General features: G+C 36.4%; 1 non-coding gene across 1 annotated transcript; it reads right to left on the reverse strand.

Annotated features, from left to right (window-relative positions):
- Window positions 1-12,695: 12,695 nt before the first annotated feature.
- LOC128296209 (small nucleolar RNA R71) lies at window positions 12,696-12,802 on the reverse strand. The gene has a single exon (XR_008286758.1). It is a non-coding gene; the product is annotated as a small nucleolar RNA R71 (small nucleolar RNA).
- Between the last annotated feature and the right edge of the window lie 845 nt (window positions 12,803-13,647).

Here is a 13,647-nt window from a genome sequence, read left to right on the forward strand (position 1 = left end):
ATGTTTGTATTTTGATGATTTATGGAGGAATATGAGAGTTTAAAGGATAGTAAACAACTTTTACTAAGTGATTTTTCATGGAAATGGCTTAAGGAACCCTTTTGTAAAAGTTGTGAAAATGGGTAGAAAAATGTGAAATGAAAGAAAATGTGGGCTACTATAGGCAAGAAAAATATTCGGCTAGGCTTGGGTAACTTAGAAATTTCATGCATTTCATTATACGAGCCTTAGGACTAAATTGTAAAAGTGTGAAAGGTTAGGGGCAAATTGGTGATTTTTCCTGGGAGTGAGTTTTAAATCCTATAATAAAAAATGTGATGTATTAATAGTCAAATTTTATTGATATAGACCCCGAGGAACCAATTTTCGAGGTCGACTATGGAAAACAAAAGGTTTCAGAATAGCCGAAATACGAAACTGAAGCAATTACCAGGTAAGTTCGTATAACCCAAAGTGAACTCTTAATATACTTAAATATGTGTGTTCTTGAATATATGAAAATTTATATATTCACTGCATGATAATTTATGTAATGTGCTTGTGTGAATGAAAGATGATAAATGTCCCGGTTGAAATAGAAAAGGAAATCCGACGAATAAAGTATGGCTTACATGACATGAGATCCTGCATGTGTCGCAGAAAAGGTTTTAGCCCAGACGGATAATTCGATGATTTAAAAATAGAAAGGATCTAGCCCGGACGGGTGTTCTTTGAGTGATCGAGCCTCCCGAAGAATATGGGTGCATCAAGGATTTAGCCCGGACGGGTAATTTGATTGAGGATTGAATTTAGCCTGGACTGGCAATTCAGATTCGAGCTTATGCGAGCAATTGTCGTTGAAAGGGATTTAGCCTTGACTGGTAATCCCGACATTGCTCTATGAGTTAATACTACGAGAGATTTAGCCTAGAATGGTAATCTCGTCATAAGATATAAGGTTCATGGGAGTGCGTACTAGAGATGATCACTTGTATAACTTGACAGTAATTGGTCTATGCATCGAGATTTCTGAGAAATTCAACGGGATTAACAGGAGAAATAGAAATGGTAATATTGAATTGATGAGCTCATCTAAGACTAATGACATGATGTATTGTTATGAGACTAACTTGATGAATGAGTGCATGTGATAGGGAAACTATTTCATGCTTGTTGGAATTAGTGCCTAATATGGTTGTATGCAAATTAACCGGTAAGTTTACTTTCCAGTTATCCAGACTTACTAAGCATATAAATGCTTACCCCCTTCTCTTCTCCCTGTCTTACAGAGCTCGTGGACTCATGAAGGTTGGAAGACGGTTGGAGAATCAATACACTATCGACTTGTCTTGCTTTGGTATATAGATACTTCTATTTTGTTTAATGGCATGTAGCTGAGTTTTGGTTATTTTGTTATATGTGTCATTTGGCTAGCCAATGTAAGGGCCTCAATGGTATACTTTTTCTTTTATATATGGCCATGAGATATGGCACATATTGATGTAGGTACTGAACCTACCAATGATGCATGTCTATGTTTAAATGTTTCATGAGATATGATGATGAGGTTTATTATGACTGGATGATTGAAATGGAACCTAATAATTTGAGAGTGGACACAGCATATAATGATATATGGTTATAATATGGCCCAAGTGTAAAAAGTAAAATGTGCTATATTAATCCATAACACGAAAAGGATAATTTATCATGTACTAAACTGATGAGATGAGGTTAACATGCAATAAGTAATGTCAAGGTTGTTTAAGAGTATAATTAGGCCATGTTAAATACCATTGAAATCTCAAGTGTGTATGGATGATAGAGGGTGACTAAAGGCTTGGAAAATAGCCCTAAAAAGGTCCACATAGGTAGACACACGGGCATGTGTCTAGGTCGTGTGTGACACATGGTCAACCCCCATGAGCGTGCTGCCCGGCCGTGTGTCCTCTACACTTAAAATTTTAGATTAGTTTGCATGGTAGTAAACACACGGGTAGAGACACGGCCGTGTGTCTCGACCGTGTGGAGGACACAGCCTAGCACACGGGCGTGTGCCTCAAAATGAATGATGATGTCATAAACAAAATGTCTAGATTTTTAGACACGGGCGATGACACGGGAGTGTCTAGGCTGTGTTAGGGACACGGGCATGTGCTTGGCTGTATGAAAATCCCTGTAGGTTCGAAATGAAAAAATAAATCCAAATAATTCGACACGGATGGGACACACGGGCGTGTCCCTAAGCACACGGGCATGTGCTTTGCCTCCACACAGGCGTGTGAGGCATAACCCTAGTAATTTTTCTAAAATTTTCCATAGTTCTTGATTTAGTCCTGGGTCACTTTTAATGTATGTTTTGGACCTTGTAGGTCCATAATCGGGACACTATGATGTTATTTACTCGGTTTTAAATTAGAATGAAATTTTATAACCTGTATTTTTTGAAATTGTCCGAGTATGTATCTGGTAACGCCTCGTACCTTATCCCCTTCTCGGGTGCGGGTAAGGGGTGCTGCAGTTGGGAAGGTTAGGATAGTGAGAATCTGCTCTGCATAATTTCGAAAACTTTTTAAGTGAGTGGCAGGAGCTGCTCTACAAGTCGCTCCAACAGCTGTAACTCAACATGATAAAAGAGTTACATAAATATGGGAGATTGAATTTAAAGGGTTGAAAGGCATGAATCTTTCGTTAGCTAAGGCTTGGCTCAAATTGATCGAACGCATACTAGAATAGCTTGAATTCTTTCTGCATTAATGTGTCACGTATATTGTGTCACTCTTTAAAAAGGAGGTGTATCAATGGTGGGTCACAGCTACCCAACATGTGTCAGCTGATCGAATCACTTGGTCCTTCTTCCAATCCAAATTCCAAAATAAGTATGTCAATAAGTTGTATTTGGAAGACAGAAAATATGAATTTATAATGCTAAGAAAGATTATTATGTTGGTGGTTGATTATGAACAAGAATTTTTGTGTGTAACACCCCATACCCGTATCCTACACCAGGGCAAAATACGAGGCGTTACCTAACTTGAACTCATACTTACAACCAATTCTGAGTCTTCATGACTTGTAAAATTTAAAAATTTCATAAAATTATAAATATATTATTAATATGGACTTACGAGCTCGAAACACACATCGAAAATCTTTCGAGACCAATCCAGGTCATTTTTCCAAATATAGAGAAATGTCACTTGACACAGGAGCACACGCCTATGTGGGAAGGGCAACACGCCCGTGTGAGCATTCCAACATGGCCGTGTTAATGGCCCGTGTGTCTCACACAGCTTAAGCAAGACAGAGACACGCCCAAGTTCTCCACCCATGTGGAATTAATTCTAAATGCACACCTACAGGGGTTTTCACACGGCCTGTCACACGCCCGTGTCCTAGCCCGTGTGCAAAAACCTGGACATTCTGTTTCTGATGTCAGCAATTCTTAAGGGCCACACGGCCAAGTCACACACCTGTATGGTAGGTCGTGTCCTTCACACGATTGAGACACATGGCCATGTCTTTGCCCGTGTGTTTACTACCATGCATACTAACTTAAAATCTTTTACGTGTAAGGGACACACGGCCAGACCACACGCCCCCGTGTGCCTACCCGTGTGGACAATATAAGGCTATTTACCAAGCCCCATTGCCACCCTTACATATGTAGTTCTATACAATTATCAACCAATACCAAAACAAGCATAATTCCTATAACCAAATCAGCCACAATAGACATTCATTGAACCATGATAATGCATCTTTTATAAATTCAAATTGAATGTTAGCCATCATTCAAGGCTTAATACAAATTGAAGGGTTTCCAACCCAAGCTAATATATATGGCCAAACCTCAATGACATAAAATAATAAAGTCTAACTCCTATACATGCCATATTCAAATATATAAATCCAACTATACTGAATGGTTTGGTTGATAGTGTGATCGATATCTCTGACTTCCGGTGATCCTTGAGCTAGTTAGGCGGCACAGTAAGGAAATGAAAAGGAAGGGGGTAAGCATAATAGCTTAGTAAGTTGCATACAATTAAGTATACAACAACGATTTATCAATACTCAACATGCTCATAACACCAAGGTAGGCATAAGCATAACTTACTCATTACCATCCATACAAGTTACATATTATATATTGAGCTCATATCTCATAAGTACCAATTAGGTACCTGTACCACTTACAACACGGTTATACTTTCCTCATTAGCTTAGAACATAACTTTCACCATTGAACCATTCGGAATACTACCAGATATTACATAAGCCTCAAGCATAGGGTAAGGTGTCGATGCCATGTCCTAGACACAGTCTTACACTGGCTCATATCTCAAGTCAATTCCATGTCCCAGACATGGTCTTACACTGACTATCATCTTGTAGCTGATGCATGTCCTAGACATGTCTTACACTGGCTTACGTCTCGAGGCCGATGCATGTCCCAGACATGTCTTACACTAGCCCTTGTCTCAATGCTGATGCCATGTCCCAGACATGGTCTGACACTGGCTCTCATAATGTGGTCGATGCATGTCCCAGATATGTCTTACACTAGCTCACACACGAATGACCCAAATGTCATGGCATGAATATCCGATTTACTTCCTAAGGTTCCAACGAAAATTCTACTATCTCATTTATCATTATACATTCTCAATTTCACAATCAAGCAATTTATGTTGTAATAATTCAAACACATATAATTAACAATGTAGTTGTATTATTTACATACAACTTACCTCGGATTACAAAATGTGGTGACTAGCCGATTTAGTTGGTTTGCCTGGCTTTCCCCTGGTCTAGGTTTGGACTTGGTATTTCTTGATCTATAATAACAAAATGCAATTATTAAGTCACTTTATCAACCTAAGCACTCAACAATTCACAATTGGGCTAATGACCATTTTGCCCCTAGACTTTTACAAAATGACCATTTTACCCCTCAGCCCGAAAATCGATTTTTATCGAATTTCTTTATTTCTCAAGACTAGCCAAACCTCTTTGACTCTTATCGCAACTCCAAACTCCCACTATTTCACACATTTATTATCTATTTTACAACTTATGCACATTAGTCCTATTAGGTGTTTTCATGCTAACTCCTTTCACAAAAGTTGTTTATAAAACACCCAAGACTCATTTTCTTCCATAAAATTTCAAAAATCACCCTAAATACTCTCATGGTCAAACCCTAAACTCTTAATCATTTTGCAATATAGACCCCTCATTTGAAAGCTCATGCTTCAAGGGTCTCAAAAATGCAAAAATCTTTAAGAAAACTCATTAAAATCACTTGTGAGAGGAATAAGTTGCTGCAAATTTTGAACCTTAAAACACTTAAAAATGGCTGAAAAAATCGGTGAAATAAAGAGAGAATGAAAGAAAAAGATGATAGCTACGCTTAGGTATTATTATAATACACCTTATGTCATCAAATTTCACCTAATGTTGACTTTTCAACATTTTCATCTACCATGGCTGGCCATCACCTATTTAATGGCCCAATTTAACTTTAAAAACCCCAAATTTATGATACATGGAAATTTGGCACCCTTAGTTATCAATTTAAGACTTTTGTACTTTATACGATTTAGTCCTTTTTCGCAATTGGGCTCACAAACGTTAAAATTAGCTCACCAAGTTTTTCAAGCACTATTATAAACATGCTATGAATCTATTTTAATAATAAAATAATTTCTCTAACTTTAGATTTGTAGTCCCGAGACCACTATTTCGACTAGCCCCTAAAATTAGGTTGTTACATTGTAGCTCATCAAGTATGTTTTAGAATTGATTACGTCCAAAGAAAAGAGTTCTAAGTGATTCTTACAAGGATTGTATGATGAGATTAGAGTTTAATTAGTATCGCAAAAGCTAAAAGAATTTTTCGATCTAACTGAACATGCAAAAATAGTTGAGTTGGTCATGGGCCTTATGAAAAATATTAGGCCCTCTTAAACCTTTAGGAAGTGATTTGGGACATCTAGTTTGCACCCTATGTCAAAGTGATCTAAAGAGTCTCAGGTACCTTGGAAGATCGGGGCATGTTTCAAATGTGGGTCTCTAGAACATTTTGATGATGCTTCTCTCATTCCCACTCAGAGGTCCGCTTCTACTATTAAGGGTCAGGGAAATCCTTGTGGGGGTTTTGTATTGAAGGGAAGTTAGAACAGAGGGACTAAATCAGTTGTTCAGCAATTAGAGGCTAAAGCCCCAGCACAAGCCTATGTGGTCAGAACTTGTGAAAAGGGTGATGCTATCATTGTTGTAGGAGGTATTTTCTTTTATTCTTAGCACCTGTATATGCTTTGATTGACCCTAGTTCATCGTATTCTTATATTAATTATATCTTTATGAAATCAGTGAATTTGAGATCTAAATTATCAAAAATTACAATGGTTGTATCTAGTCCTTTGGAACAAATGCTGCTCGTTGATTAAGTGTGTAGGCAGTGTCCATTGGAAATCTAGAATAGATCATTCCATGTTGATTTTTTAATTATGTCGTTCAGTGATTTCGATGTGATTCTGGGTATAAACTGGTTGACTGAGCATTGAGTGATTTTGGATTGTCTCAAAAAAGTTCAGATGGTGAAGTTATAGAAGTGAATGGTATCAAATTGATGGTTCAACTTATATAATTTCTTCAGTTCGAGCTAATAAGCTATTGAGTCAATGTTTTAAAGCGATCTTAGCTTATATTATTAACTTGCACTCGGATAAAAGTCAGATAAGCAAGATTCAGATAGCATGCAAGTTCTCAGATGTGTTTCCTAAGGAATTACAAGGATTGCCTCCCAATCGCGAGGTGGAATTTGCAATTAAATTTTACTTTGAGTACAACTCCTTTTTCAATTCCTTTGTACCGTATAGAACGAATGAGTTGAAAGATTTGGAAGTTAGTTGCAAGACCTCCTGGATTACGACTTTATATGTCTTAGTTTATGGCCTTGGGCAGCTCTAGTGTTGTTTGTTAAAAAGAAAGATGGGTCGATGTGGCTCTGCATTGATTATCAGCAGTTGAATAAGTTGATGATTAAGAACCGATATTCATTATTGCGTATCGATGATTTATTTTATTACTTGAAAGGTACATCAATCTTCTCCAAGATTGATTTCAAATCAGGATATTATGAGTTGAAAGTAAAGGATAGTGACATACCAAAAACAATGTTTCATAACGATACAGTTACTATAAATTTCTTGTAATGCCATCCAGGATGATGAATGCACCTACGGCATTCATAGACCTTATGAACTGCATTTTTCAGCCCTATCTGGATCAATTTGTGCTTGTGTTTATTGATGATATCTTGATATAGTTGAGATCAAAGGCCAGGCATGATAAGCATTTGAGAATCGTATTGCTAGTGTTGTGTGAAAGGTAACTTTTTAGGAAGCTTAGTAAGTGTGAGTTCTATTTATCTGATGTGGTGTTTCTAGGGCACATTATCTCAGCTAAGGGAATTCAAGTTGACCCTAAAAAGATTGAAGCTATCCTTCAATGGAAAGCACCAAAAAATGTATCTGAGATTCGAAGCTTCCTTGGCTTGGTCGGTTATTACAGGAGATTTGTGAATGAGTTTTCCAGAATAGTTTTTCCTATGATGAAGCTCCTGCATAAGAATGTTCCATTTGTGTGGGATAGTCAGTGTCAAGAAAATTTTGAGAAGTTGAAAGCTATGTTGATTGAAGCATCGATCCTAAACTTGCTTGAGTCGGTGAAAGAATTTGTTCTTTTCACCAATACCTCATTGAATGGTTTGGGATGTGTCGTGATGCAGGATGGTAAATTAATTATTTTTGTATCCTCTCAACTAAAAACAATGAACACAATTACTCGACACACGATTTATAGCTAGCTGTTGTGGTATTTGCTCTAAAAATCTGGAGGCACTACTTGTATGGTGAAAAATGTCATATATATGTGGATCACAAAAGTCTCAATTATCTCTTCTCTCAAAAGGAGTTGAGTCTGAAACAGCTTGTTGGATCAAACTATTGAAAGATTATAATTGCATAATTGATTACCATTCGGGGAAAGTGAATGTTGTGATTGATACTTTGAGTTGGAAATCGATAATTAAATTGAGAGCGATGTTTGCTTAGTTCAGTATATGTGATGATAGAAGTCTATTAGCTGAGTTGAAAGTTAAGCTTGTGTTGATTGATCGAATTAAAGAGGCGTAGCCTATTGATTCTAAATTAGTGGAGAAAATGAAGCTTGCCCAGCAAGGTGTTACTGAGACTTTCAATATTGATATGAATGATTGCATCCGATTTTGCAATCAAATGTGTGTTCCTTATAATGTTGATCTAAAAAGGATGATTTTGTGTGAGGCTCACGATGGTCCTTTTGTTATGCACCCTGGTAGTGTGAAAATGTATTGTGACTTCTGAGATTCATATTGGTGGTCCAGAATGAAAAGATAGATTGTTGAATATGTAGCTAAATATTTTTGACCTGCTAATGGGTAAAAGTTGAACACTAAGTTCCCACTAGATTATTACAGCATATATCTATTCCAGAATGGAATTAGGAACAAATTGCAATATATTTTGTAGTTGGTTTACCATTATCACTGACTAAAAGAGACGCAATTTGGGTGGTAATGGATCGACTGACAAAGTCTACTTAATTCTTGGTAGTTAGAAATGATTGGTCACTTTCGAAGCTAGTTGAAGTGTATATCCATGAGATAGTTAGACTTCATGGTGCGCCCGTGTCTATTATCTCAGATTGAGATCCTCATTTCACCTCGAGATTTTGGAAATAGTTGCACAAATCATTAGGTACGAGATTAAATTTCAGCACAACATTCCATCCTCAGTCTGATGGCCAGTCAAAAAGAGTTATTCAAGTCTTGGAAGATATGTTGTGAGCTTATACTATTGATACAAATCTGGTTGGAAACATTATTTACCATTAGCTGAATTTTTGTATAATAAAAATTTCTAGTCGAGAATTCAAATGGCTCAATATGAAGCATTATATGGTCAATGATGTAGAACACCCTTATGTTGGTTGGAATTGAGTGAAAAGAAAGTAATCGGGCCAGGGTTTATTTAGGAATCTGAAAATATGGTAAAGATGATCAGGGGCAGATTGAAAGTAGCTTCTGATAGGAAAAAAATTGTATGTTGATCTAAAGTAGAAAGATATTGAATATGTTTTCAGTGAAAAGGTATTCCTTAAGGTATCTCCATGGAAAAAGATCTTCTGTTTTGTTTGTAAGGGAAAATTGAGTCCCAAGTTTATTGGGTCGTATGAAATCGTCAAAAGAGTTGGACCAGTTGCATATCACCTAACCTTACCGTTGGAATTACAAAAGATTCATGACGTATTTCATGTATCCATGCTCCGGTGATATCAATTTGACCCATCTCATGTTATTCCAATAGAAGAAATGAAGTTCAGTCTGATCCTTGACGTTCCCGACTTTTAATCGAATGACCTTCTTCACTATTCTCATGCCATGAATCACTTCGAATGTGGGCCCAACAATCATGAATCAAACACAAAACCAAACGCACTTTCTTACTTTCAGTCGGAAAGTAATTCTCTTTGAATACCTCATATGTATTATGAGGAGATTTAGGCCGCTTTTGTATTGGGTCCAATTATATGTGCTTCCTAGACATTTAACCCAGCACTTTATAATTTAATCTAACTTAATACATGTTTTCTATTTCCAAAAATAAATATTATTTATTAAATTAATTTTCAAATTAAATAATTTTATCAACCCAGTTCTAATTCCATTAAGTCATGACAACTTTATTGTAAAATAATCTATGAGAATTTATATTTAATTTCCATATTAAATAGATTCACAATAACCAATTAATTTAATTCCATTTTCAAACTTCAATTATTTGATTAGATAATAATTTGAAAATTTTAAATTAATTGTCACTCATTTCCATACTTAGTGAGAAACCACATTTATTTCCGAATCTAACTCATTTCTCAAATTTTATCATTTTTATCCATTTTTTTTTCATTTGATTCTATATGCAATTCATTTCTAGTGTCAACAAGCTAGCGGAGGCACCACTTGGACATATGTAATTAGGGCTCAAATGATATATAATTAATTTCCTGCTTTTTGCCTATTAATTATAAACTCATTTAGTCATGAACTCATTTCGTTATAGTATTGTGACTAAGATCTCCTCAATTACATACCATCAAGAAAGTTACTTGATACGTGGTCCAATTACTCTTTGTCATAAGTGTGTTACTCTTATAAGAAATCATTAATCTCTTTAGGATAAATTCATTCTCCCAATATGATCCTATTTTATCTCATGGTAATAATTGCGTCTTCCTTTATGAAAAGTCAATTATTATCAAATAGTAACTAAGCCATTTATCACAAAGACAAATGACTCATCACAAAGACAAATGACTCGTGGTCACGTTTACCTTTTGTCTATTATGTAATGCCAATGAGAGGATATCATTTACCAATTTCTTGGGATATGAATTCCACTATTGTAAGTAATGTTATATGTTGCAGAAGTTATATTTCCAATACACTAGCTTTCGATTCTTTATCTATTTGAACTTGAGCTTCTACTTACATAAAAGTATACGAGTGATAAACCGTAATTTATACATATTTTTATCCCATTCTTAGCGCATTTACGGATGATTTCTCCTTAGATTTGGTGAATTCGATGCTCCTAATCCTTTAATTTCATGTTTTATACTTAGGTGAGCATAGGAGAGTAAAAAGAGCGAGAAACGAGCCAAAAATGGAGAAAATAGACCCACATGGGAAAACAACACGGCCTCGACTTCCTCACACAGGCGTGTCACACGGCCGTGTCAATTTGGAAGGATCGAAGCACGACTTACACAGGTAGACCACACGTCTGTACCTATTTAATAGCCTTGACCACGGGCTGGAGTAATCGCACACGGGCGTGTCACACGGGCGTGTCCCTACCGAGCCTAAGTTTAGTCCTATTCGAAAAAGGTCAATTTTTAGGGCTCTTAGGCATTCAAAAGCCTATTTAAACACTTGATGAGGCACTTAGAAGGGGCACACAGAGTAGGAAACAAGGAATTACTCAAGGAAAGCAGATTAATCCGTCTCAATAGCCGGATTCATTATCAAGACTGGAGATCTCCCTTCAAGTTCCTTCAGAAGTTTTGGGTTTTCTTATGTTTTGTTATCTTTATGCTTTTGAGATGTTTTCTTTCATAAATATGAACTAAACCCCCTAAATACCTAAGGGGAATGAAACATAAGACAGATCTTGTTATTATTATCTGAATTGTATGATAAATATTTGACTTGTTCTTAATTATGTGTTCTTAATCCTTGTTTTAATATTCCAAGATATTGATTCAAGTTAACGCTCTTATTCAGAGGAGGAATAGACCTTGTTTAAGAGTAAAATTGTATAATTAAGCGGAGTTGATTGCGCGCCTAGAGATAGGGTGACAAGATTTTGTCGGATTAGGGTGAAACCTAATAAGGGAATCCATAGATCGAGTTAATGCAATTTTAGGGTGTTAATTAGAAAGAGATTTCAATTATTCAACCTAGGGTTAAACGTTATTAGTCTCGAGAGAGATAATAATATAACTTAAGGATTTCCACAGATCAAGTCAAATGAATAAATTGTCTGATTCAGAGTCAAATAACAAGTGAAGTCTAGGTGGATTTTTCCTTAGGTATTGTCTCAATTAATCGAATTTTCCCAAAAGTATTTACCCGAGTTTTCTTTCTGTGCATTCTTAGTTAGTAATTAGTTTTGGCAACCAAACCTCTTAATTTTTAGGCTAGATAATAAAAAGGAAGTAAATACTAGTACTCGTAGTTCCTTTGGGTTCAACAATCCGGTCTTGCTAAACTATACTACTGTTTGATAGGTACACTTGCCTTAATTGTGATAATAATTTAGTCTCAAGAATGTTTCATTTATAAATCTTTAAAACCTATTACGAATATCACGCAATCAAGCTTTTGGCGCCATTGCCGGGGAACTAGGATATTAGGAACACTCGATTTTTATTACTTTAGCCATTTTTCTTCTATTGCAATTTAAATTTTTATTTTCTTTTCTAATTCTTCATTTATTTTCTTCTGACAGGTTTTTCTAGTTTATGACCAGAAGAAACCCGTCAGGACCACTATTTTTGATGATGAGATCGACCGCACAGTTTACAGAAATCGGAGAGAAATAAGGTGAAGCCTAAGATACACAGAGGATGAGCAAAAGGATGATACTTCAACCACAACCGAGGAGATGGCTGAAAACCAAGAAAATCCGCTACCTCCTACGATTGCTGCAGATCCAGTAAACCAGAATCCTACTCCATGCACTATGTATGATTATGCTAAACCTAATTTAATAGGAACTGAGTCAAGTATAGTTAGACCTACTATTACTGCAAATAATTTTGAACTAAAACCTAACAAAATTCAAATGATACAACAGTTTGTTCAGTTTGATGGTTTGCAGGACGAGGATCCCAACGCTCACTTGGAAAATTTCCTAGAATTTTGCAATACCTTTAAAATTAATGGTGTTTCTGATGACGCTATTCACCTTCGGTTGATTCCCTTTTCTTTAAGGAATAAGGCTAAACAATGGTTGAACTCGTTACCACGAGTGTCAATCACTACTTAGGAACAAATGACTGAAAAGTTTTTATTAAAATATTTTCCACCGGCTAAAATAGCCAAATTACGTAATGATATCTCTTCTTTTATGTAGATGGATTTAGAAACACTCTACGATGCATGGGAGATATACAAGGACCTTTTGAGAAGGTGCCCTCACCATGGGTTACCGCTTTGGCTACAGGTTCAAACGTTTCATAATGGCCTGAATCTTTCGACTCAGCAAATGATTGATGCAGCCACTGGAGGAACTATCAATAATAAGACACCTGAGGTGGCTTATGAATTTATTGAGGAGATGTCACTAAATAACTATCAGTGGCAAGTTATGAGAACAAAGCCGATGAAAGCAGCCGGTGTTTTCAACCTTGACGCAGTTACTATGCTATCTAACCAAGTAGAGCTCTTAAATAAAAAGATTGGCGGTTTGTGTGGTTCTACTCAGGTACATCCAGTGATGAGGTGCAACTCGAATGGAGGAGGAGTATGCACAGAATATCAACCTTTCAACCCTAGCATCAAGGAGGAACAAGTCCAATATATGGGTAACAATAACTCTAGACCCCAAAATAATCCATATATTAACACTTATAATGCAGGTTGGAGGAACCATCCCAATTTCTCGTGGGGCGGTCAAGGAAATCAAAGGCCACAACATCCTTTAGGTTTTCAACAACCACCTTACCTGCACGAAAAGAAGTCGAACCTTGAGTAGATGCTAACCAAATTCATCTTAGTGTCAAAAACTCGTTTTCAGAATACTGAGACAGCACTCAAAAATCAACAAGCATCAATCCAGGAGCTCGAAACTCAGATTGGATAGCTCGCTAAGTTAATTTCCGAACGACCACAAGGTAGCCTGCCAAGCAACACTGAATCTAACCTAAGGGAGCAACTCAACAATATTTCCATTCAAGATGAGGAAGGGGTAGTTGTAAAACCAAGGTTAGAAACGATTGTAAGCAAAGGTAAGAATGAGGTAGGCCAAAATGACCCAAAGCCAGTAAGTACAG

The sequence above is a fragment of the Gossypium arboreum genome, chromosome 7, assembly GCF_025698485.1.
Source record: "Gossypium arboreum isolate Shixiya-1 chromosome 7, ASM2569848v2, whole genome shotgun sequence".
In the NCBI taxonomy this organism is placed as follows: Eukaryota; Viridiplantae; Streptophyta; class Magnoliopsida; order Malvales; family Malvaceae; genus Gossypium; species Gossypium arboreum.